We start from the raw sequence: 25,455 nt of genomic DNA, 5'->3' as shown, positions 1-25,455 counted from the left end.
TAAAGCCTTTGCCGTTTCGAGCAGATGACGGTGTTTCCGTTCCACCACTCCATTTTGTTGCGGGGTGTGTGGGCAGGTGGTCTCTAGAAGAATACCATGCTCGGTGTAAAAGTTGAGGATTCTGTTCGAGGTAAATTCACCTCTACTGTCATTTCTAATTCTCTTAACAATTTTATTAAACTGTGTATTAATCATTCTATGAAAGCCAATTAAACAATCACTCGCTTCAGACTTGTGTTTTAAAAGGAATACCCACACAGACCGACTAAAATCATCGACTATGGTTAAAAAATAGTTGGCACCTGTGAATGAAGGAGTTCTATACCTTCCCCAAATATCACAATATAAAAGCTCGAAACAACTTTGGGTTTTTACTGAACTTATTGGAAAAGGTAATCTGGTAAATTTGGTCTTAGTGCAAGAATCACAAAACGTACCATTTGTTCCTAAAGAGTCATTTTTAACAACATCCAAAAGAGAAAGCTTTCCATGTGAAGCATGTCCAAGACGCTTATACCACAGATCACTAACTGTTGCCATTGCTTTTCTCGCACTTCCCACCATGCTCATCTGATAGAGTCCTTTCTTGCATTTACCTACCCTAATCAGCTCCTCGCGTTCAAGGCATGCATAACACAAAATTCAGGGAAAAACGTTACAGCACATTGCAAATCATTCGTTAAACGACTAACAGATAAGAGATTGCAAGTAAACGTTGGAACGTGTAAAACATTCTTAATTCGTATTCCATTGGGTAGGATGCATGACCATCTACCTTCCACTGGAATAGATGAACCATTGGGTATAGTGACATGTAACTCACATGTGTTTTTCAGATTATTATCAAACCAATCAAGCCTGTGAGTTATATGATCAGTAGCACCCGAATCCACAATCCACTTGCTACTAGTGTCGAATTTACCTTGCATCTTGGCGATAGGTGGGACTTTGGTTTTAACCGAAACGCCTTTAGCAACAAAAATTTTAAGATATTGTTGGTATTGCTCGTCGTTTAAACACGGAATAGGGCTATTCTCGACTTCGTTATGATACATATTTCCTGCCGTTCGTGTTTAGTATTGTCTGAGACAACAGAAGTGTCTTCAAGAGAATGGAACCTTAGTTCCCTTTTTTTTGTTTAATAAACAAAGTGGACCACACAAGTAAAATATTGTATAAAGTATTCATCCAACTCTGAACTTCGAATGTATTCTTTTATCTAAAAGTTCATGTAGTATTCTTGAGCAATATATTTCTTTTATCTCAAAGAACCCACACTCCTTTTCTAGAAAATTGGGCCTTCGAACAACAAGCAATAACACTTCAATGTCGTCAATTTTATGTTCGTAAGTTTTTGTTTCGAATGCCACAGGAAGTTCTTCAGGTTTGTGACCAAATCAGATCTACGGGTGTTCTAAAAGGATCGACGGTGGCCTTGTGTTGGTTGTGTGATGACGACGGCCGCTGCTTTGTTTCTGATAGGGGTGTTACGGCGACAACAAAACGGTGGTTGTGCGACTTGTGCTCGAAGAGGTTTCAGATCTTGAAGTGGCGGAGATAATAGGGGCCGATTGTGCGGCAGCCGGCGGCGGCTGCTACGGTGAGTTTAGGGTTAGATAGGCTCGAGCGGTGGTATACCCGCTCCGATACCATAAAGAATTTGGTAGAATTGTTATTATCTTCTTTGTAATCTCATATCAAAAGCATAAATAGGCAAAGACTTATAAACAAATACAAAATGATAAATAAGGAAAATATCATCAAAATCATCTCATTCTATAGAAAAAGGACCATCGACTCGAGCTACTAGCCACCGGCTCAGGTTGAGCATCAACACTATGGTTCATTATAGCAGGGACATTGACCTCGTCTTCTTGTGTGGCGCTTTCCCAAGGTTCCTCATCCAAATAAGCCTCCAATGCTCCACGCCTCGCGCGTAGCCAGTTTTCAATTCCTCCTGAAACATATCTCTAATCCTTCACCGTAATCTTCACCAAATTAGGACAAAGATAAGCAAAAACCCTAATCCCATGATCAGATACAGGCAACCTTTAATGTAGAGCACCTTCAATGCAACACATTTTATCGCGATACATAAAACTTCAGTATCATAAACCGCATCGCATCAACATAGCGTTAATCACTCCATATTCTTGCAATTCGCTACAATTTCATGTAAACTAAGCACGGTACGTAGCATTTACACCAATCAAAATTAGCTCCTTAAGGTGCACAAGGTGTGTACCAATTGCCATTAAGGCATCGTGTCCCATTTTATCGCTCTTCCAACCGTCGATACAAAGCTTTCTCAAGCAATAACAGCTTTCAGCGACCGTGATCACTCCAGCATTGGTGCAATTAGAATTCTTAACACTACGCAAAATTTGCAAATGCTGACAATTAGATAGCGCAGAGAGACTGGTATCAGTCACCAGAACTCTCTCCAGATGGACCTCTACTATGTTATTACCAAGAACGGTAACCGATTCCGGTATACTATCCCATCGTCCATGCATGAATCACCTTCGTTAAGATGTATGCATTGGAGCGACAAGGTAGCGACGCCTGGGCTGGTCAGCTCCGGCGTCGTTTCGTTGTTGCTGTGGGGGCGCAATCTCGAAATTGATAGTTCTTCAAGAGAAATACAGTTGTCAAGGAGAGCGTTCATTGCTTGAATGCCAAACACACGAGTTTCACACGAGTATTTCTTTAGTTGCTTGCAGTAATGGGCTACAGCCATCATACCTAATTCGGTAATGTTATTGCAGCCGTGGAGCTTGAGGCGCATAAGTCTCGGGCAATCGGCGGATTTTAACGTCAGCTCGTAGTCGTCTACACTGGGATAGTTACGGGAGCAATGTTGAGTGAGTTTCATCACTGAATGGAACCGTGAAAACATTCAACAGAGTATGGGGAGATTTCCTATTGGGAGTTGAGCGTGAGACGGTACTAGCTCCAGCCTTCGACGAGTAGCCATCTTTTGGATACAAGCGAGCAACGCTTGTGGTCGTTGGAATCAAGGTGGTGGGAAATTATGGCTAATAAATCACCGGGAATGAAAGAAGTATAACCGATAGGACCGGTTGCATCCTCGACAAGAATCTCCGATCTGGCGGTGGTGGGAAACGACATGAGATTAGTGGACCTGCGGTGGGTTGTTCCCAGCGGCGACGGGGAATGGGAGGAGGGGGATGCTCCAGTCATTCTAAGTTAAAATGTTTTTTTTTTTTTTTTTTTCCGAATTTCAACTTTTATAAACAAAACACCAACGACCAAGAATCAACCTACACAAACGGAGAGAAACCATCCATAAACCGAAAAAGGAAATTACATGAACATAAAATCACACCATTTCGACCAATCTATGCTCCTTTTTTTTTGACCTATTATTGTACCAAAAAAATCTAATCGTCCCAATTAAATCTTCAATCCTAACATTTTTTTTCTTTCGAATATCTTCTCATTTTTCGCTTCCATAATCTCCAACATCCTCGAAACACCTCCTTCTCGAATTCTAGAAGATCTAAAGACTTAAATGGTTATTATTATTATTATTATTATTTTTTGTTTTGATTATTATTATATATATATTTTTTATGTTCATGAAAAAACGGTTGAAAGCAATGGGTTTGGAGTTCTAAATTTTAATGGTACGGCTACTATGGTGAATCGTTTGAGAAGACTTCCACTTGGTTATATACCCCATTTGGAGTGTGACTAGAGTAACTTCGTAATCTTTTATTTAAATGAAACAGTTTTGGCTTATCCTTTGAATTTAAGTAGGGGGTATCCGTTTAACACCCCTACTCGAATTTAAAGGATAAGTCAAAACCGTTAGATTTAAATAAAAGATTTATAGAATGTTAGAATACTAAACGACAATAAGAAACAGTTGGCACGTTTTCGGGTTAACGTTTGTGTCGGATTATACCTGCCAGCCTATGAAAACAATCCGTTTAACTTAAACGGATTGTGTGCATGGGCTGATAGGTACAACACTAAATGACATGTACAACCCGACACAAATGTGAACCCCAACACAACACAACCCAAAGCCAAAAACCATGTTAGTCACGTGAACTCGAACGCGACACGAATATTCATGGGTTGACCGGAACACAACTTGTTTGACCAAAAGTTTTTGTCTATTTATGTTTTTACATGTTAATATTTTAAATACACATTTTTATGGGAAAAGGACAAATTTATAAAACAATTACAATTTTACTAAAAAAATCTTATGTAAATTTGCTTTTAGTTTTAATTTTCACGTAAGATGGGCAACTAATTTAAATTTACACATAAAAAATTAAAATAAAGATAAACGGGTTGCCAATCCCAAATCCTTAAATTTCATTTTAGGTTTCTGTCGTGTTTTCAGGTATTGGATCTCAAATTCACCCCTCTAAATCACCCATCTAAATTTCATTTATATATTTATTTTAACGTGTTTAAGAAATATGCAAATAAATCGTCACAAAAAAGTTAAACCAATGTTGTTACACCGTATCCTTAAAACGTGGAAAGGTAACGTCTGAGCTTACGACAATGAACAGCTAGTCTTTACGCTAGACATAGAAACCACTAATTGACACGAGATGTGACGAACCACTAAAGTAAATATTGATAAGATGGTAAAATAGGTAAGTTGATATATGTTGGTAAGTTAGTGCATGAATTTTGTTGTAATGAATGTGTAATTGGTCGGTTAGTAGAGTATTTTTAGTATACTAGGTGATGACAGTGTGCTCAATGAGGTAAGATGTGGTATTTTCCCTCATTTGCATGAAATATCAAGAGCTATGACATATTCGCTGCTTACCTAAATTAGTTGTCTTTGAATAAGCATTTAATGGTGTATGATTTCATTGCATTAAACGTGCCTCTTGACTTGTCGCAAGCCATGACTAGACTTTACCCGGTTTACGCTTTTATCTGGTAAATAGGTGGATTATAACTTTGGTTGTTACAGGCTGAAAGTGTTGTGTTTGGGTGTTGTTAGAAGAGATATATCCGGTTATGGTTTGTTTATCCAGTTATGAATCACCCATATGATTTTTCCATGTATTCCTTGTATATCTATACATCATGTCCGACCAAAGTTCTTGTTACTGCCTTTCGTTTTTATTATTTTCATTGAGTCGCGGTGGCATACCCACATCATCAACCACATTAAGTGATTAAGCACGTGATAAATTAATACATTTTAACTGTTTTAGTGATTTATTTATAAACTCCTAAAATGTATTCCTATAATTATGTTGTTTTCTTATAGCATTCCCAACCAATTGCGTATCCTCATTCACATCTTTATAATTCAAAGAATAGTAAAAGTTCTATTTTAGTCCATGTGGTTTGGCCAAAATGTTTTTCACGAGCGCTGATTCTGACCGGCTCGATAATTTAGTTGTGCCCATTGTTACCCGCACACGTTTCTACTTTCAACATTTCATTACTTCGGCCCATCTAAACCCAATAAGAATTTCTTTTATAACTCCAAATAACCTAGAACATTATTATAATTGCCCATGTTGACCCAAAATTTAGTAACTATATCGGTTTAGCCAAATCTATGGTCAAATTAAAGTTTTTTATAAACAATTCAACTCATATAGCATGCTAGCATGGAAAATAAAAAATTTTGCTTGTCACTATAAGACTATGTGTAGTTATATCACTCCACTATGAGAAGATTTGTGATATGTGACTCTCAGTTAGTAAGGAAATATTTTGCAAAAAGTGGCGTAGTGATAAATGTCTCTACAATCATTACTCAATCATTACTCAAATCTTTTAATTTCTTTAATAAAAATAAACTATTTTTATTGAATAAATGGAAAATTACATTAAAAAGAATAAAGTACATTAATATAAAAAAGCTAAAAAAATTACTTTCCAAGCCCGTATCTTTTAATAATGTCATTCTGTTTCATTTGGGATAGAGCCCGGGCAACAGGGTCTATGTCGGTTACTTCATAATAAGTTGATATCTCAGTCCATTTGCCTCTGTTTAAGGACACAGTCGAACTCCTTGTCAACTTGAAGACTGATATGGTTTAAAATATACATATTATTATATAAATATTTTTTAAACTTTTATGTACTTAGAGCTAGGTTTTTATTGGATATTATTCTTAGTTGGCTTATACATCGGTTTTTAAGGTTTCAAGAGACAATGAGCTAAAATAGAGTACATTTACTAACTTCACACCAACAAGTTAATAGTCGAATAGATTTATTATTAATAATAATGTTATTATTTGTATCATGGTTATTATTAAAATGCAATATTATTTCAACGTAGTAACATGAATCAATAATTCAAATAATGTGATCTTTTACGTTTTCAACTAAATGAATTAACTAATTCGTATTTTTGTGTTAAATTAGGATATTTATGAGAATAGGCCCACGTAGAAGTTTGGTGGGATTGTTGTGGGCTGAATATGACTTTGGCTACAAGAAAGACAAAAAAAATGGTATAAGAGCTACGGGGGATCAACATATAGAGAGAAGAAGAGATCGGCAGCATTGATTTTATTTGAGTGGGGGGCTCCCCCTGTTTTCAGAGAGGACGCCAACAAGAGACAAACTTTGGAGGGAGCCGCAAGAAAGAAGGAAGAGACAAAAACCTTTGCAAGGGAGCAAGCCATTGGTTCGAGCAGAGAGCGTTTGGGTTCAACACCTACTCATCCAAACATCATTATTATTCGGTTCGAATTTATTGTTTTCGTTATGAATTCATTATTTGAACTTATTTATTTTGGTTTGTTCTTGAGTATGGTTGTTGGCTAAACCCTTAGACCGCCTAGGTTTATGATGAACTTTTGTTGACGTTTGATCTTGGCTTGGGTTTTATTTATCGTTATGGTTTTATGAACTAGTAAAAGGTTTAATTATATTGAGTTGATGCTTATGTGTGCTTTAGTTTGTTTAATTAAGTTTTATTATTCCATAGTTGCCTTGATTATTGTCTGTCATTATGATAGGTTGCTATTAGGTCATCTACTTTGTGTTTTTGACTATTTTATGATTGATTTCGAATGAGATCATAGGAATAATATTATTTAATCAAATAAATCTAAGTGTGCTGCTAACCTAAATAGCTGTAAGGTGCTAGGTTATTGATAGGTCTTTGTTGATCAGGATTACTAGATTTAGTTCTTCGTAAAGAGTCCGTCTAGGTTTGATTGATTAATTTTGTCTATCGAGTTAATTAAATATTTTAGACTGCCTTTGATTTCCGCGCTGTAAGGTAGGATTTCGTATAAAGGAACTAGTTTGTAATTAATTAGGTGACCGTAAGGAAACTTGATTTTTAATACTGGTGTGCGTTAAAACTTATTAGAAACCCATATGTGTCTCTTGAGAAGGTTCAAGGGTCATGTTTGGGTTTTCTCTTAAGCGTCTATTTTACGATCCCAGTTCCATAACTAAGTATTCTCCCGGTTAATTGATAACTGAAACTTAGGGAATTCTAGCCTAGGTGGTTGTTTGTCATCATCTGAATTAAGTCTAGGTTCTAGGTTTAGTCATCTTTAGTTTCCTTAATTAGTTTAAATTAGGTTAAAATTAGTTTATTAAGTAAAACCCCCCTTAAGCAAATAATAAATAAATAAGTCGTGTCTGTAGTTGAGTCTAATTAGCTAATAAACGTAATTTAAAAAGTCTTGTGGGTTCGATATTCGGACTTACTTAGCTGTACTAGAGTCGATCGGTTCACTTGCCAGTTAGTAGTTTAGTTAAGTTTAAGAGTCTAGAATTTATTACTTAATGTCTAGGTTAGCGTAATTTTAGTTAAATAATTATTAGACTACTTTTAGCACATCAAAGACGTTAATACCCAAGGTCGTGTATATCTTGAAGTGGACAGTTCATTTCATAGAATTCTGAATTCTTTCATTTCGACACCCGCACTCGCACCCGAGGATAGCCTACCCCTTTCCCTTTCCCCTTCCAACGACTTCTTCTACCGCTTGGTTGAGGGAGCTCCAAGTCCTCATCCTCCTCCTCATCGAGGTTCTCGAACTCATTCTCATTTAGGTCGAAATTTCATGCATTGGACCTTGGCATTTCTAGATCAATCGAAGACGAGGTTTTGGACCTTTTTGGTGGCCATCTTTTTCCGGACGACACAGGGGGTACGGCGGCCCACTTAGGGTGATCCTTTATAAACATCCAACATTTCAAGTAATTTAAGGGCCATTGGTACTCTGAAACTCTGTAAACGCCTTTCCATGATGTCTGAAACATTGGCATCGCTACCCCCATTCCGATTTCACTCATCCATAAACCCTTTAAAAGTTGGCATTTATTGTTTATATTGGTCCATTTTGATCATACAGAATCTTTTGCTCGGTAGTCTTCCCCTTTGCCCGTTATTTTAAAAAGTAAGTTACCAAAGTTTTTTTCTACAAAAAAAACGTTGTGCTTTTGATAGTTGGCTAAAAGAAAGTTAGAAAAAAATATATTACTAAAAGTTTAATATTATTATTAAAAAATAATAAAATAAAAAATAATATTAAACACTTACCACATGCAAGATTGTAAGGCCCCGATCCCGGAAACCCTACCTTGGCGTTGGATTTACTCATAAACACTGTGACATCCCTCGATTTCGGGTCAAATTGTATTTATTTTGTATTTGTTTTTATGTTGTAAACCGACTCGATTTATATCCTGAACATTTCAAATATATAAAATATTGAATTTTATGTTACTAAAACATTCCCGCTTGTCTAATTTGAAAAACCCCTTTTACGGATTTGAAAACGGACTTAAAACGCTCAAGATACATCAAAAACGAACTTCCGGACGCGAACCGACGTGTAGACCAACAGCAGATCAGCAGCAGACCAGCAGCCCCATCTTTTTTTTTGTTGTTTTGTGACTTGTCTTGACCCTTCTTACATACAAACCTTGATATCACATCCCATGCTCATTCATCTCTTTCTCTTCCAATTCTCAAGCATTCAAAGGCGTTCTTCATATATTTTTTGGCTGACCATAGTCTTACATTATAATCAACTTGTTAACACTTATTTATACTTGAAGATTTTTATACAACATATATATAATAGCACCCTTTGTACCTTCGGTGGCATTTCTCTTGTCTCGGTCGGTTAAGTGTCCGGCCCATAAGACAAAGCTACATGGAGGACTCGTAGTAGTCCTTGATTATATATATTTTCCGCATCTAACCATCAAACTTGTTATACTTGTTTAACTTCTGCTCATCTTAGTTCTATTTTACATTTTGAGTTCCATGGTTATGGGTTTGTAGAGACTAGCCTCGGTTATTCCGTAAATAGCTTCAAATCGAAAGTCGAACTCTTGTTTACTAGTTTGTTTAAATAGATGTATAAACATGTTTTATGTAAGATTTGAATTTCTAAAATCATTTTAATTAGTTCCATGGTTATGGGTTTGTAGAATCTAACCTCGGTCTTATCCCGAAACAAGATCCGAACCGGAAACCGAACTTTCGTTTAAAGACTTTGTTGTTGACTTTTTTTATGTAAAACTTTGGTATTATTATTTATAAATTATTTTACAAGTTCTATGATGTTTGGACATGTGGTAACCATTCTTGGCCTTATTCCAAGATAAAAACCGAACCAAACCAAACTAAACCAAGTTTACTCGCTTAAGACATACAAGTGTGTTTTTAACCATTAAAGCTTATATATTTCTTTAAAAATACTTTATAAACTGATTTTAATTATTTTCACAAAGTACTCGGAATGTTGAATCCAACTTGATCTTATAACAAAGTTTGGACCGATTAAACTAAACACTCGCTTAACGGACGTTGTTAGTTCTAAAACAATAGAACTACATACTGGGTTAAGTCTCTTTAAGATTTATTGAGTTATCTCATACATTTATTATTTTGGGAAAGGTGACTTTGGGTTTGGTCAAGTCACCAAGACCCGAACCGACCACCCGAACACTCGTTAAAACCCGTTTTAGTATCTATATTATAAAGGGACTTGCTTTCTTACATTTTTACCCACCTTATTACTTAACATAGGTTGAGTAAAATTAAGGGCTAGATACTTTAACCCGGTTTCGAGCAAACTTACATTTTTAAAGGACTACTATTATAATTTCTTAAATATTTACATTTTAAACCTTAAACTTTAAATTGTTTACATTTCTTATCATTTATTTTCGTTTAAAGACTTCCAAGACAACTTTTCTAATATAAGACTTCTTCTCCTTTAGGCTTCGTTCGTTAAACTAATCGTTCCGGTTAATCTCCAAATCATCAAATCTTTCAAGTTTATTACTTGAATGTGAGTACTTTCTTCCCCCGTTTTCACTCTTTTATATTTTGGGGGTGACATTGCAAACTTATTCAAATCCAAATGATTTATACTTGAGTCTTAAACCACAAACTTTATTGTATACTTTACTTAAATAAATGCTCGATTTGGTATTATATGCTTATATGCTTAAGTGCTAATGTGTTTACCGCTTTTGGATGGTTGATTCACAAAATCCGAGTATATCTGGCATCCCCTTATAGAAAGGTGTCGTTAATGTATTCTTATTAACGATTTCATACAAAATCCGAGTACATTTGGCATCCCCTTATAGAAATGTGTCGTTAATGTATTCTTATTAACGATTTCATTTATCTAAATTGTTGCTATTATTTATTGTTTTGTATAGAAGTTGTGGAATTTCATATTATATATCTATTGTTCAAAAACTATGAAATTGCTCACCAACCTTTGTGTTGACAAAATCTATTTATGCAATGTTACAGGTTTGACTTTAGGTTGACTCGAGGACTTGAAGAAAAAACGTTATCGAGACTATTAGGATATTAGCAAAACGAACAATATATTATTTACTATGATTTGAATTCGGTTATTGTATGAACAAGTTATATGACTCTTTGTGTTTTTATGAATTTAAAGGAGTTAATTAAATATTGTCACTTAATAGTGTCATGTGCGATGAACAATCGGTTGCGCCCCGACGTTTCCGTCATGGTCGGGGTGTGACAAACACAGTTCTAAAATCAGAGTTAATTAAAACTTTCGCGGAATAATTAAAAACTTCGTGCATTACATTACAAAACATCGAATCTTGTCTTAACATACAAATTATCCATTCATAGACATAACATAAAACAGTCATGACGCTTCTTCATAGATACCCGTCTCTTTAGCTCATGCCATGTGTCCCTCCTCAAGCCAGCTGCCTCAACCTATTTGTCTGCGTGCATACTAAAAGTCAGCTACGCTGAGTGAGTTCTAGTTAAGCAGGTACATACATTTCATTCTCGTTCTTTACATTCTTACTTTCATACATTCCTACTTTTACTTACCTTCATTATTTTATACATACATAACCCTCCTACGTTTTTAAAGAGCCTTTCGCACTATAACCTTCGCATATATTATTAGGGTATGCAACCCTTCATTCTTCGCCTATATTATTAGGGTAGGCAACCCTTTATTCTTCAGCTCTACATGTCATACATACCATTCATACACTACACATATCGTACATACCTTTCTTCCATTAGCTATATCTGTTCTCATATACCTCTTCACACATACGTTTAACTCTTTCTACACTAATTAAGTATATTTATAAACATTCATACGGCATACACTTACCACTTAAGGTAAGTGTATTAACTAATCACATTGAGTATGCACACAACCCCAAAACATAACACAGAAATGAGGCTAGAAACTCACCTGGAGTCGGTTTCTCTCGCCGTTAATGGTAACACCCTTCTTTAGTTGTGTACGGGTAACTGTACAATACATTACACGTGTCAATTATCTATTACCACTACTTCCTACATTTAAATTTACGAACCCTCAACTAACGGAGGTCCGGGGGCAGCGCCCTTGGTAGCGGGGTCTAGGGGCGGCAGCCTCTAGCAGGGTCCAAGGGCAGAGCCCCTGGCTGGGGTTGAACTTTTTCGCATGGGAATTTCGCTTCGCATGCTTTTTCACTTCGCATGGAACTTTTTCGCTTCGCATGGTCATGCGATGCGAAATAATCTTTTTCGCTTCGCATGGCTGTGCGATGCGAAACAACCATTTTTCGCTTCGCATGGCTGTGCGATGCGAAATTACCTTTTTCGCTTCGCATGGTCATGCGATGCGAAATAACCTTTTCTTCGCTTTTACCATTTTAAAGCCATTTTTCTCCTTATTTCCTCCTTAGGACCCGGTTTTACCCCTTTTTATGGGTTTTGGGTCGTACCAACTTTGTATACCCGTGTTTTATGAGGTCCGAACATCACCTTTTTGTCCTATTTCATACTCGTGAGGCTAAGACTCACCAAGTTTATGTTTTTCTTACATCCTACAACCCGATCTACTAAGATATCGATTTGCATGTCGAACTCAACCACAAAACTTAACCTTGTTGGCTAAAACTCACCTTTGGCTTCGGGTTTGGTTCGGATCTGGACAACTCGAGGATCTGGACGTGAGTCTTGTTGTTTGAAGACACTTGATCACCAAGATCTTCCTTACTTTAGCCCGGAATCGAATTCGGGTCTTGAGAGGGAGTATGTGTATGTTCTAGGGAGTGTGTGTATGTTGTGGGAAGAAATGGTGAAGGGATGGGAGGGATGGCCTTATATAGAGAGCTATGGACCCCATCACCCACTTCCTTCACCAATCCTAATCCTTATCAAATACAAACACGCACCCATTTAAACGAGCGACTCACACGAAACAATAATTTTCTTTTATTTAGTAATATCGTAATACGGATGTTACAAAGATCCTCCGTTATTGCAAGCCATGGTAAGTACCTCCAACTCGGGTTATGTCCATGGTATAACGGTCTTTTTAACCCGAGGTTAGTGCACGACTTTCTTCTTGCGTGCTCGCCACGTCCGACTTTTCCATGCTTGCTCGGCCTGGTTTCTTCCACTGGCTCGAGTTGTGTCACCGGCTCTTGTTGTGTCTCCGATACCAAACGGAAAACCATCCATATGTATGTATGTATATATGTATGTATGTGAATGTAGCATCTATATGTATGTGAATGTAGTATCTATATGTATGTATATAAAGCACTATATGCATGTATGCATATATGTATATGAATGTAGCATCCATATGTATGTATGTAGTATCTATTTGTATGTATGTGGGTATGTAGCATCTATATGCATGCATGTATATAAGTATATATAATAGTGTGTAAATAAACCGGCTCATAGACCGGTGTAACTGGTAACAAGAAAGAACGGTCTTTTTGTAGTGTATTGGTTACATTATAGAACGGTCTTTTGTATCGTCCTACCTAATATACAATTGGTTTTTGTTGGTAACCATTGTAAATATAATGTATTTCACTCGTTCGCGTTTTGTGAAATTGAAGCGTCATTTCTTCTACAATAAATTATTCTTCCAATTTCTCACACTTCTGATGTGGTCTAAATTATACATATTATTAAATAAATATTTTCTACACTTTTAAGTAACTTTTAGGTTGTTTTTATTAAATAATGCGTCTAATTATCTCTTATTTAGATTTGATTGGTTTAAAGGAAAACGAGCTAAAATGGAGTATTTCTATTAAGTTGAGACTGATAATAATAAGTGCATATTCAACTCTTTATTAATTATTATACGATCTTTCAACGTAAAAATAGTCATCATAAAGTTTAATCGGTGTTGGTCCACCGTATCCTTAAGGTAGCACGTGGAAAGGTTTGCGTCTGAGCTTGTGACGATAGAGAAACCACAAGTGATTACGTCATACATAGAAACCGCTAATCGTCATGAGACGTGACAAAACGTTATAAAGTAAATATTGGTTAAAGTAAATATTGATAAGATGGTAAAATGGGTAAGGTGGTAAATGCTGACAAGTTAGTGCATGCAATGTATTGTAATGAATGCGTAATTAGTTGGTTAGTGAAGTATTTTTATTATACTTAGTACTGATAATATGCTCAATGAGGTAAGATGTACTTTTTTCCTCTTTTGTATGAAATTTCAAGAGGTGTGACATATTTGATCTTTGAGTCGCTTGCTTAAATTAGTTATATTTGAACTAGCAATTAATGATGATATATGATGTCATGTCATTAAAGTGCCTCTTGACCAGTCGCAAACTATTACTAAACCGGAGTTTACCCGGTTAACAATTTTATTTGGTTCTTCGGTGGAATGTTCAAGTATGCATGATTGTTACAAGCAGAGAGTATTGTGTTTGGGTGGTGTTAGACGACAATGATATGTCTAGCTAGTTATAGTTTTTTGTTTATGCTTTATCTGGACGTTATGGTCTGTTTATGAATCACCCAGACGTTTTCATGTATGCCTTATCCAGACGTCATGGTCCGACCAAAGTTCTTGTAACTACATTTTGTTTTAAGTGTTTCCGTTACTTGTTAACGTGTGGTGATGGCATACCAGCGTCATCAACCACGTTAAATGATTAAACACATTATAAATTAACAAATTTTAATTATTTTATTGATATCAGTACAAGAAAAAGCCTTATTGGGGCGACAAAAGTAGCCGCTAGTCATGTTTATCGCCGCGAATACTTTTAGCGGCTACATGTCGCCGCTAATAACTCGTCGCTAATAATCATTTATCGCCGCTGATAGCTGAACGTCGCCGTTGATAATATGTCGCTGCTAATAATATGTCGTCGCTAATAAATAGTTTTCGCCGCTGATAATTACATATTTAGCGGTGACAAATGTCGCCGCTAATAGACGCCGTCGGCGCTAATAGTAGCAGACGTGTAGTCCAGCACCTGCTCAATTTTCGGTTCCTGTCCTGTCCCATTTTCCTGCATTCCATGATAATTTCTAGATTTTCGAAACCACACAATTCCAAAAATTTTCACACATATATCATAAGGTAAAACATCGTCTAAATAGTTGAGGTAAAACACAAAAACAACCGTTTAAAACATAACAATCGTCTAGATAGTCCAAAATACTTTCATTCTTCCTCATCCATGTCGTCTTGGTCGAAAAGATCATCATTATTCCTTGATACTTTGTTCGATGAGGGCGAGGCATTATGTTGTGACGTACGAGATAGAAATTTCGGGTCGCTAAAAATTCGATCAAGTTGAGCCTATAAGTAAAAAAAAATAATTAATTACCAACATGTATGGGTCAAAATTACCGAAACCAAATTATCAGCATAATATATATATATATATATATATATATATATATATTTACCGGTGTAAAGAAAGGTTGTGGTGTCGGCTCCTTCTCACATTGATCCGCGACACTCGAAGATGCGGCTATAGAAGGTTACGCCCGAGGACCCAACACCTTTTCAAATATCCCGACCGCATTTGAAATCGGCTCATTAGTTTCTTCAAATTCGCCTTCGCTATTAGGCTCGGTTTGCTCCTCGAACTCTCTCTTAATTCATTCTATACTTTACAACAATATACAACAGATGATTATTATATTTGAAAAATATACTTTAATAAATACATGCGTATTGACGTTCTGCCACCTTATTATCAAAAGTGCCATCACGTCGACAATGAGCTTTCTTAAAAACTTGGAGCTCGTTCAGACGCTATATAACATTAAATATTAGATCATACAATAAATATATAATTTTTGTATGTGTGTAAAAATATAAAGCATTAAATTTTTGTAGCCATAGCTGCTATAGGATGCCGTCCCTCCCCCCCCCCCGGTCTGTGTATTGTTGCTTTTGTCGATTCGCTTTGTTGACCGACTACCTGTTTTCATGTGACTCGGTCTTGAAAAGGTCGACAGCTTTCTTCCAATTTTCTTCACTCATCTCTTTGGGGGGTTTGCTCTTTGTTAAGTCTAAATTAGCCTTCCACCCACAGCATTATAATGGCCTTTTGCTTTGCTTATTCGATCTCTATATCGCTTTGAGATCACAAATTCAATGCCACCATTTAGCAAATTCTTTTGAGGATCTTGCTCTATCTCTTGCAAATTGAAGTATCTAGGAAGTAATTAAAAGAAATTAGTTAACTAAGTAAAAGACAAATAATTAAATGAAGAATATTTAAATTAAAAAATCACTTACACTAAGATGCTTTTTCAAGGCATTTTTCTCTTTTTCAGACACACTAGCCCAACTTTCCTTATCAAAGGCGATGTTCCTCCCCATGTATATTCCCACTTCACGAATGAACATGTCGGCAAACTCACCAATCGGGATAAATGTAGCTTCTTGTCAAATGTGAGAGACAAAGGCCCCCTATTTTTCTTTAGCGCCGCTGCCAATTTTTTATTTTTGGCAGGACCTCATCCCTTACGTCGAGCAGGTACAACTAATATAATTAAAATTTATTAGACACGACAGCAGCGACCTAATTTGGAGAGAAGACAAATATGAGATGAAGCTGCAAAAAGAGAGGGAAGAAAGATATATTTCCCGGGGTGAAAACATGTTATTAGCCGCGACATATTTCGCATAAAATCCTAGCCATTAGATCAACACAACAATCAACGGCCCAGATTTGTTAAAACGCGGATCAAGGATGTCGTCGCTAGTACCCCCGTCGCCGCTAATACGCGTTTTTTTTGTAGTGTATTCACGTCGGTTATGATTATTGACTGTTTACTCTTAAAAGCGCCTAAAACATATTTATATAATTATTTTATTCTCTTTGAGCATTTCCAACTCATTTTCTATCCTCATCTACATCCTTATAATATAAATAAAGTTAAATTTTGTTTCATGTAGTTTGGTCTAAATTGACCAATTTGGATAAAATCATTAGGCTAAAACAGAAGTTTACTTTAAAAAAATTCATCCAAAAACATACCGCATCTCCTTCCCTATCCCTATGCCGCCATAAGGCCATACCACATCCTTATATATGTAGGGAAAACTAAATTGATTCCCCCTATTTGGGGATTCGTTATTTATCACCCCAAATTCAAGCAGGTAATTGAACGATGACTTGTGAAATGTATTATTTAATTTATATGGATTGGAATGAGATACGGGAGGTAACTAAAATTGACAAATAAAAATTGCGATTTTTAGTTAAATTAAATGGATGAGATAGAGTAAACCTCAAATTATTCTTCATAAACAACATTTACTGCCACTATGGTATACGAAGTAATTTGTGTGGTGTCCAAATTACCGTTTGTAGATTACATAATAAAACTGAAAAAAAAAATGATCAACACTAAGAGCATGTTTGGGATTGCGTTTGAAAATTGCTTATTGGCTTATTGGTTTTTTCAAAAAATCATTTTGAAAAGCCAGGATTTTAGACTTTTGGAATACTGCTTTTCAACCCTTTCAAAAAGCTAAAATAAAAAAGATTTTTTTGATTGCCAAACACATTTTAATTTATTGGCTTTTTGAAAACACCAATAAGTCAATAAATATTTTTCAAACTCAATCCCAAACACTCTAAATGTATGTTTAAACGTCATGCGCCACCACTGGAACTGCTGTTGCCACCTGAGCTCCTCCGGAAAGCGCAAGCGGCAAGACCCCTGCGACCGAAAACCCCAAACCGCGTCTTGAAAAAGGACCGTCGATTCTATCTACTAGCCACTGGCTCAGGTTGAGCATCAACACCATGGTTCATTATAGCAGGGACCTCGACCACGTCTTCTTGTGCACCACTTTCGTTTGCAGTGGCGTCCACGGTTCCAGGTTCACCATCCAAATCAACCTCCAACGATCCCCGCCTCGCACGTAGCCAGTTCCCAGTTCCACTTGAAACATATTTACAATCCTTCACCTTAATCTTCACCAAATTAGGACAACCATAAGCAAAAGACTCAATTCCAAAATTAGTCACAGGGCAACATCTAATGCTGAGCATCTTCAATGCAACACAACAAAACGCAATACGTAGAACTTTATCATCATTAACCGTATCGCATCCACATAGCGTTAATCGCTCCAACTTCTTGCAATTTCACGTAAACTCACCATGGTAGGGTTTACGCCAATCAAAATCAGCTCCTTAAGGTGCTCAAGGTGTGTACCAATTGCCATTAAGGCATCAGGCCCTATTTTATCCATCTTCCAGCCGTTGATAAGAAGCTCTCTCAAGTAACGACAGCTTTCAGCGACCACGATCACTCCAGCATCGGTGCAATCAGGATTCTTAACAATATGCAAAATTTGCAAATGCGGACAATTAGATAACGCAGAGAGACCGATATCACTCACCAGAACTCTCTCCAAATGGACCTCTATTATGTTATTACCAGGAACGGCAACTGACTCCAGTACACTATCCCATTGACCCATACAACAAATCAGTTCCAACGACTGCAGTTTCTTCGAACTAGTAATTAACGGTTCGAAAAAGAAGCCGCAAACGCTTTTAAGATGTATGTGTTTGAGCGACAAAGCAGCGGCGCCAGGACGGATTAGGTCCAGCGTCTTTTCTTCGTTGTTATTGTGGAGGCGCAGCCTCTTAATCGATAGTTCTTCAAGAGAACTACAGTTGTCTAGGAGTGCGTTGATTGCTTGAACGCCAAGCACACAAACTCCACACGAGAACATCTTCAACTGCTTGCAGTTATGGGCTAGCGCCTCCATACCTAACTCGGTAATGTTATTGCAGCCACGGAGCTTGAGGCGCATGAGTCTCGGACAATGGGCGGATATTAGCGTCAGCCCGTAGTCCTCTATGCTGCGTAAGCTACAGGAGCATAGAAGAGTGAGTTCCATCACCGAACTGAACCGTGAAAACACTATACCGAGGTAGGGGGAGATTGCCCATTGAGCGACGAGCGTCAGACGGTGCCGGCTCTGGCCTTCGACGACCAGCCATCTTCTGGATACGAGCGAGCAACGCTTGCGGTCGCTGGAATCAAGGTGGTGGAAAATTATGGCTAATATATCATCTTGAAGGAAAGAAGTGTAGTCGATAGGAGCGGTTGCGTCCTCGACAAGAATCTCCGAATGGGAGGAGGAGGATTGCCCCATTCAGGTGAGAGTTTAGTTATTATTATTATTATTATTATTATTATTATTATTATTATTATTATTATTATTATTATTATTATTATTATTATCTGTGAGAGGCTAACTTAAATATGAATGGAGTTCGTGAAAAACGGGTTGGAAGGAATGTGTTTGAAGTTTGAGAGATACGGGCGACTCAAGGTCAAATTAGTGAATGGGTGAATCCCATGAGTTAAGGTTTGAGAAGACTCCACTTGTTCATATACCCATTTGGACTAGAGTAATATGCAATTGCCAACTGTTTCTAGCATTCAATAAATTTTTTATTTAAATATGTAACAGTTTATACTTATCTTTGAATTTGACTACGGGTGTCAACAATTTATACTTATCTTTGAATTTGAGTAGGGGTGTTAAAAGGTCATGTTTGTTGGTTGGCAAGTTCAGCCCTACATAAACGCGAACCCGAACATGAAAATCAAGAAAATCGCGTTAGTCATGTGAATCCAAACACGACATGAATGTTTGTGGGGTGACCCTAACATGACTCATTCGACCCAAAAGTTTTAATTTATATATTGGTTTTACATGGCCAACTACTTTAATTTATTACATAAAAAATAAAATGAAAAATAAATGGGTTAAATGCGTCAACCTGTAAACTGACTCGAATCCGTTTATACCAAACCCAAACCAGAAAATTTCGCGTTAGGTTCATGTTATGTTTTCGGTTAGGGTCTCAATATTCACATTCATAAATTTTAATTATATATTTATTTTTAACGTGTTTAAGAAGCGTCCAAATAATCGTCATCATAAAGTTTGATAGTGTTGGTGCGTCAAATCCTTACTTTAATACATGGAAGGATTTACGTCTGAGCTAATGACGACAAAGAAAACACGAGTTGTTACGTCAGACAGTAAGACCGTCAGTCGTCATGAGACGCGCGAAAACATTAAAGTAAATATTGATATATAGATAAATGGGTAAGTTGGTAAATGCTGGTAAGTTAGTGCATGAATTGTGTTGTAATTAATGCATAATTGATGGGTTAGTGAAGTATTTTTAGTATATACTAGTTAATGATAGGGTGCTCAATGACATAAGAAGGTGTAATTTTTCCTGGTTTAAATGAAATTTCAAGAGCTTATGACATATTATTTTGACCCCTTGCCTTATTTAGACATCTTTGAACAAACATTTAATGATGTATGATGTCATTGCATTAAACGTGCCTCTTGACCTGTCCTAACCCATGACTCTTGGTTTAAAAAAGCACGCCTGAGGCGAGCCGAGGCGAGAGGCGACCTAAGGTCAGGGCCTCTTTGCTTTAGGCTAGTCAAGGCTATCAATGGTCAAAAGGCGAGCCTGAGGCTAGCTTTTTAGGCAAAAAGCGACCTAAAGCGAAGGTGAGGCGCTCGCCTTTCGTACGCAAGTGGTTTTTAAACATCTAAATGTTGTACGATATGTTTTTTTAGGTTGTATGTGTAAATAGTTTATATATTAAATCATATATAATGCTTAAATATAGCTACATCATGAGTCAAGATGTTAAAAACCCATGATATATACATATATATAAATTATATAAATGTGTTCGCCTCGAGTACGAAAAGCTCTCACTTTTGCGCCTGGCGCTTCACGCTTCTGTTTTAAACCTTGTCGCTTTTCTTCGCTTCTCGCTTTTTAAAACCAAGCCATGACTAGACCAGAGTTACCTGGTTTCAGGGCCGGCTCAATAATTCCGAAGGTCTAAACCGAAATAAAACTTTAGGCCATTTTCAGAATTTTATTTTTAAAATATGCATGACAAAAAGAATAACCCCGTTTAGGTCGTGCCATTTTATGAAAATAGTTAGTTATGTTGTAATATGCCATAACTAGTTTTAGAGCCCGTGTCACACACGGGATAATTAAAATTATAAAATTATAAGTAAAACAAATAATTGCATAGCGTATATGAAAAAAATGTATTACATATATGCTTGTATCTATACAATATGTACATAAATTGATTTTATTTATATCACAAAATTATTTTTTTAAATGAACTTAATAAAAAAATGTTCGTGCAAATACGTACCCGAGAATATTTCTTTCTATTGAAAAATTCATTCTCGGTGCCATATATGTATAATTGAAAGAATTTTGGTTATGAACCAACTTCGAAAATAAAGTTTCTCATACGATAGTAGTTCTAACCACTCAGTCTAAATACAAAAGGAGCGTTACCTTTATTGATATATTTATCAATTTACCACTCATTAAAGGAAAGTAGAACATTAAATTGTAACAATGGATGTTCTTCAAGAGCTATGCTTTTCTGAGCTACACCATAAAAAAGATTCTGGTAAGTTTCAGAGGGCTTCTCGAGTTTGTCATAATGAAAACATAAAAAATAACATGTTAACCAATCCAATTTTGTAAATATTTTGTTTCATTTGAGCATAGTTTTCCATGACATGTTTCCCATACAACGTTCTAATCACCATTGAAGGAAAAATTAATGTTAACATAAATATTTTAAAATTGATAAAAGTTAGAAGCATTAATAAGCATGGGGGTGGTATGTCATAGTGTTCACAGTCTTTTCTTATATTTTAATAGTTGAGGGAAAAATAGTCAATTTGTCAAATCCCGAACCTTTTGATTATTTTAAAAAAATGCCCTTAAAAATAAATTTGAAACCATAATCATGTTTAAAATTCTAACTTTCATACTTTTAACATTTCAAAGTAAACACTTTGAACCCATAAAAAATTTGACAATAAATCTATTTTGCATTTTCAAACTTTTAAAAATACTCATAATTTTCATTTTTGACCCGTAACAAATTTTGACATAAATGTAGTTAACTTGTACCAAATAATCTATTTACCAACTTTTGACCCATAATATCAAATTTAAGTTCCATAAAAAAATCCGAAACAATTTTCATTTAAGAAACATGATTTATTGTTGATTTTTGAAATTCACCAAGTATTTTGAAATATATAGTAAAATAATATGTTAATATTTATATTTATAAAAATATATGAATATTATATAAATATAGTGTAAAAGTAAAGTGAATAATTATTAACTTATTACATATATTAGGGTAAATTAGTTTTGGAGGGAAAAAATTGTGAGAATTAATCAAAACATGATAAGTATCCACATTTATTTTACTTTATCAGAATAGGTAGGTAATGTAGAAACAATACAATCGATAAGATAAAATTCCTAACCCATAAACAAGAGCATATAAATGCTACAAAAATATATAACAGTGAATAGTTTTAAAATTTGTCCAACCAACTTAAAAGAAGTAAAATTAGGCCTAAAGGCCCTAAATTAATATATGTGTAAAAGAGATTTTAATAAACGGTGGCCCAAAAATGTGAAGGCCTAAACAAGGGCCTGAGTTGGCTTACACTAGAACTGGCATGCTTGTTTACAAGTTTATTTGGTTCGTAGATGGATGTTTAACTTTGGTCGTTACATACTAAGAATATTGTTAGTTTTGTTTGGTTATGGTTAATTTCAATTAATTTTATCGGTTAATGGTTCAGTTTTCTGTTATGGCTTGCTTTTGTTCACCCCAAAGTTTAGTACTTATGGTTAATTTTAATTAATTTTTTCGATTAACGGTTTAACTTTTTTTCTTTTTATTATGATTCAGTTTTTGTCACTCCTATAATTTATTACTTGGCTAAAACGATTTATATTTTCATACCACCCTCAATTATGTGAGCCGGTAGTGTTGGTCCATTAGTTCTTGAAGTAACATTAATTACCATAATTTTCAATTTTCAATATTTGAATATCACGTGTTTGGCAACTGACATACAAAAATATCCTTCAAAATTCAACCCTTTTATCCTCTAAAAATCTCCGAAACTTGTTTGGTTCTGTTACCACACAAAATGTTTTGAAGGCATTTTTTTAATCTTTTTGTTTAGATGCCATTGCATTACATCTTTTGAGTATATGCAATATCAAATGGATATAGAAAGCAAAATCAAGTGTTTTGAAATGCAATACTTCAATGTTTCAAAGTCTACGAGTCTTAGTATGCAAAATCAAATGCGTATCGAATTCATACCGGATACATAATAAGGGGCTGTTTGGGATTTCTTATTTTTACCTCCTTATAACTTGACTTATGATAAGTTAAAAAAAAGTGTTTGGGTTTCCTTATCATGTGAGAGAAAATGTTGATAAGTTACACTTTTGTAACTTATGACTTCTCCTTATAAGTTATAACGAGGTGAAAATAAGGAATCCCAAACAGCCCCTAATCTTAGTAGAAGGCTAGGAGCTTTAATCACATAATAAGTTACTAGTAAAGACACGGAGACATATGTTGGTGATTTTAATGTCATCAAATCAATTTTGTTTAGTTGAATTTACTTATAGTAAGAATGGGATCATAAAAAAAATCAATACAAGTTAGAAGGCATGAGATACAAACTTATTTGAGACTATTATGATTTCTAGTACCAACTAAACCGTACCGGTTCCGGTCCCGGTCCCGGTCCCGAAAATCGCAAATTTTTGGTACCGGTACCGAAATCTTTTGTTCGGTACCGGTACTGGGATAGTACCGGTACCAAACGTAAAAAAATCGAGATATACTGGTACCGGTCCAGGTCCCGATACCGAAACTCAAAACTTTGGCACCGATTTGGTACCGGTACCGGTACCAGTACCGAATTTGCCCATCCCTAGCAGAGCCTACTAGTGACCGTGTTCGGGGCGACATAGAGGTGGAAATTCTAGCAAGTTAACCTAACTGAACCGTTTAGGGCCCGAAACCGAACACGATTAGTAAGCGGATTGCCGATATAAACTAATTAACCAGTTCGAAGTCTAGTGTTTTTTGATATCAAAACCGGGGTTTACCAATATTAACTAATTAACCAGTTCGATTATTAACGTAACAGTTACAAAGTCTAGTGTTTTTCAATATACTATAATCAATTATTGGAATTACCGATTTTTACCACTTTGACCAATAACAAGTTCCGTTGATAATCAAAAGCCTAATAACTGGTTAACCGGTGTTTTAACCTCTAGGGCACCCTATCAAAAGGGCTGAGCCTCTTGTGGAGATTTCATATAGGCTTTATTTAGATTCAAACCTTTATTATTTTTAAATGGGCCTATCTTTTAAGAGATGGAGCTAATATTTTCATAACTGATATATAAACCAAATTAAATTAGAGTAGGTGTGCTGATTTCATCTGATTTCATGTCTGCAACTGAAGATGTGGTCTGAAGGTCTGCAATATAAAAATATAATATTGTTTGTTTTATAAGCTGGATATCGTCTGCATAAGCTGAAAATTACTTACCTATCATACATATCACAGTAGATTGAAGTCATTTAACGTCTGTAGTTTGCTAAAATAATTGGTGGTGGTGTACGAACTGTGGAAGTGGGTAGTGGTAGATGATTGTGGTAGGCGGTGGTGATGGACGGTGGTGGTGGTGGTGGATGGTGGGTGGTGCTAGTGGACGATGGTGGTGGCCGACGGTGAGTGGTGGAGGTGATGGACGGTGGTGGTAGTGGACGATAGTTGTGGCCGACGATGGGTGGTGGTGGTGACGGACGGACGGTGATGGTGGGTGGTGATGGTGACGGATGGTGGTGGTGGGTGGTTGTGGTGGCGGACAGTGGGTGGTGGGTGGTGGTAGTGGACGGTGGTTGTGGCCGACGGTGGGTGGTGGTGGTGATGGACGGCGGCGGTGGTGGTGGTGGCAGACGGTGGGTGGTGGTGGTGGTGGCGGACGGTGGGTGGTGGTGGTGGTGTCTCACGGTGGGTGGTGGTGGTGTTGGACATTGGGTGTTGGTAGGATGTTAAGAAATGTGAAGACGTGTGAAGAAGTTGAACAATAGTTTATTTTTTAAGACCATAAAAGCATTTTTCAGATATTCTAAAACAAAAAAAAAACAACCGTTTTCAGAAGCTTAAGTCTGCACGCCCGCAGATGTAAGCCCCTTACAGACTTTTTAAGCAAAAACAAACAACACTTTAGTGTTTATGTTTAACAGAAAAGGCGAGCTTAGTTTCATTTTTTTTTCTTTAAGATGGTGTGGTATCAGTATTATCGAATTCAATTTCAATGAACCTGAATTTCGAATTGATAAACACCCTTGTGTGATTTCAATTTAAAAAAAATGAAATGGCAAAGTTAGAATACTCCTAAAACTCTTACATAAATACATGTGGTTGGGTTAGAACAAGTGCGTAGCTTAGTTGGGCCAGGGGTGGTCTTACCCCCTTCGGTTTTTTGCTCGGTAGTGTAAATTTATCATTTTTCGGTCGAAAATATTTATACATAATGTAAATTTACCCGTTTTTTTATCGAAATTTTGAGTCTGTCTGCCTCTCGTTTATGAATTTTTTTAATACATATTGAGTTCGCCCTCTCGACGTATATGTCCAAGCTTCGCCACTGTGTTAAAACTTGCCACTAAGGGAGGTGGGAGAGGTGTCCCCGATCCCGTGAAGCCCATTCGGCCTTGACTACCATGTGGGGGTGTTCCCACTCATTCCA

General features: G+C 36.3%; 1 pseudogene; it reads right to left on the bottom strand.

Annotated features, from left to right (window-relative positions):
- Positions 1–17,409: 17,409 nt before the first annotated feature.
- Positions 17,410–18,929, bottom strand: LOC143556238 (F-box protein SKIP2 pseudogene; annotated as a pseudogene).
- Positions 18,930–25,455: the final 6,526 nt, after the last annotated feature.

The sequence above is a fragment of the Bidens hawaiensis genome, unplaced genomic scaffold (genome assembly GCF_021521415.1).
Source record: "Bidens hawaiensis isolate Kalapana, Puna unplaced genomic scaffold, B.hawaiensis_p1.1 tig00018486_1, whole genome shotgun sequence".
In the NCBI taxonomy this organism is placed as follows: Eukaryota; Viridiplantae; Streptophyta; class Magnoliopsida; order Asterales; family Asteraceae; genus Bidens; species Bidens hawaiensis.
This window is presented reverse-complemented; position numbering and strand designations above follow the sequence as displayed.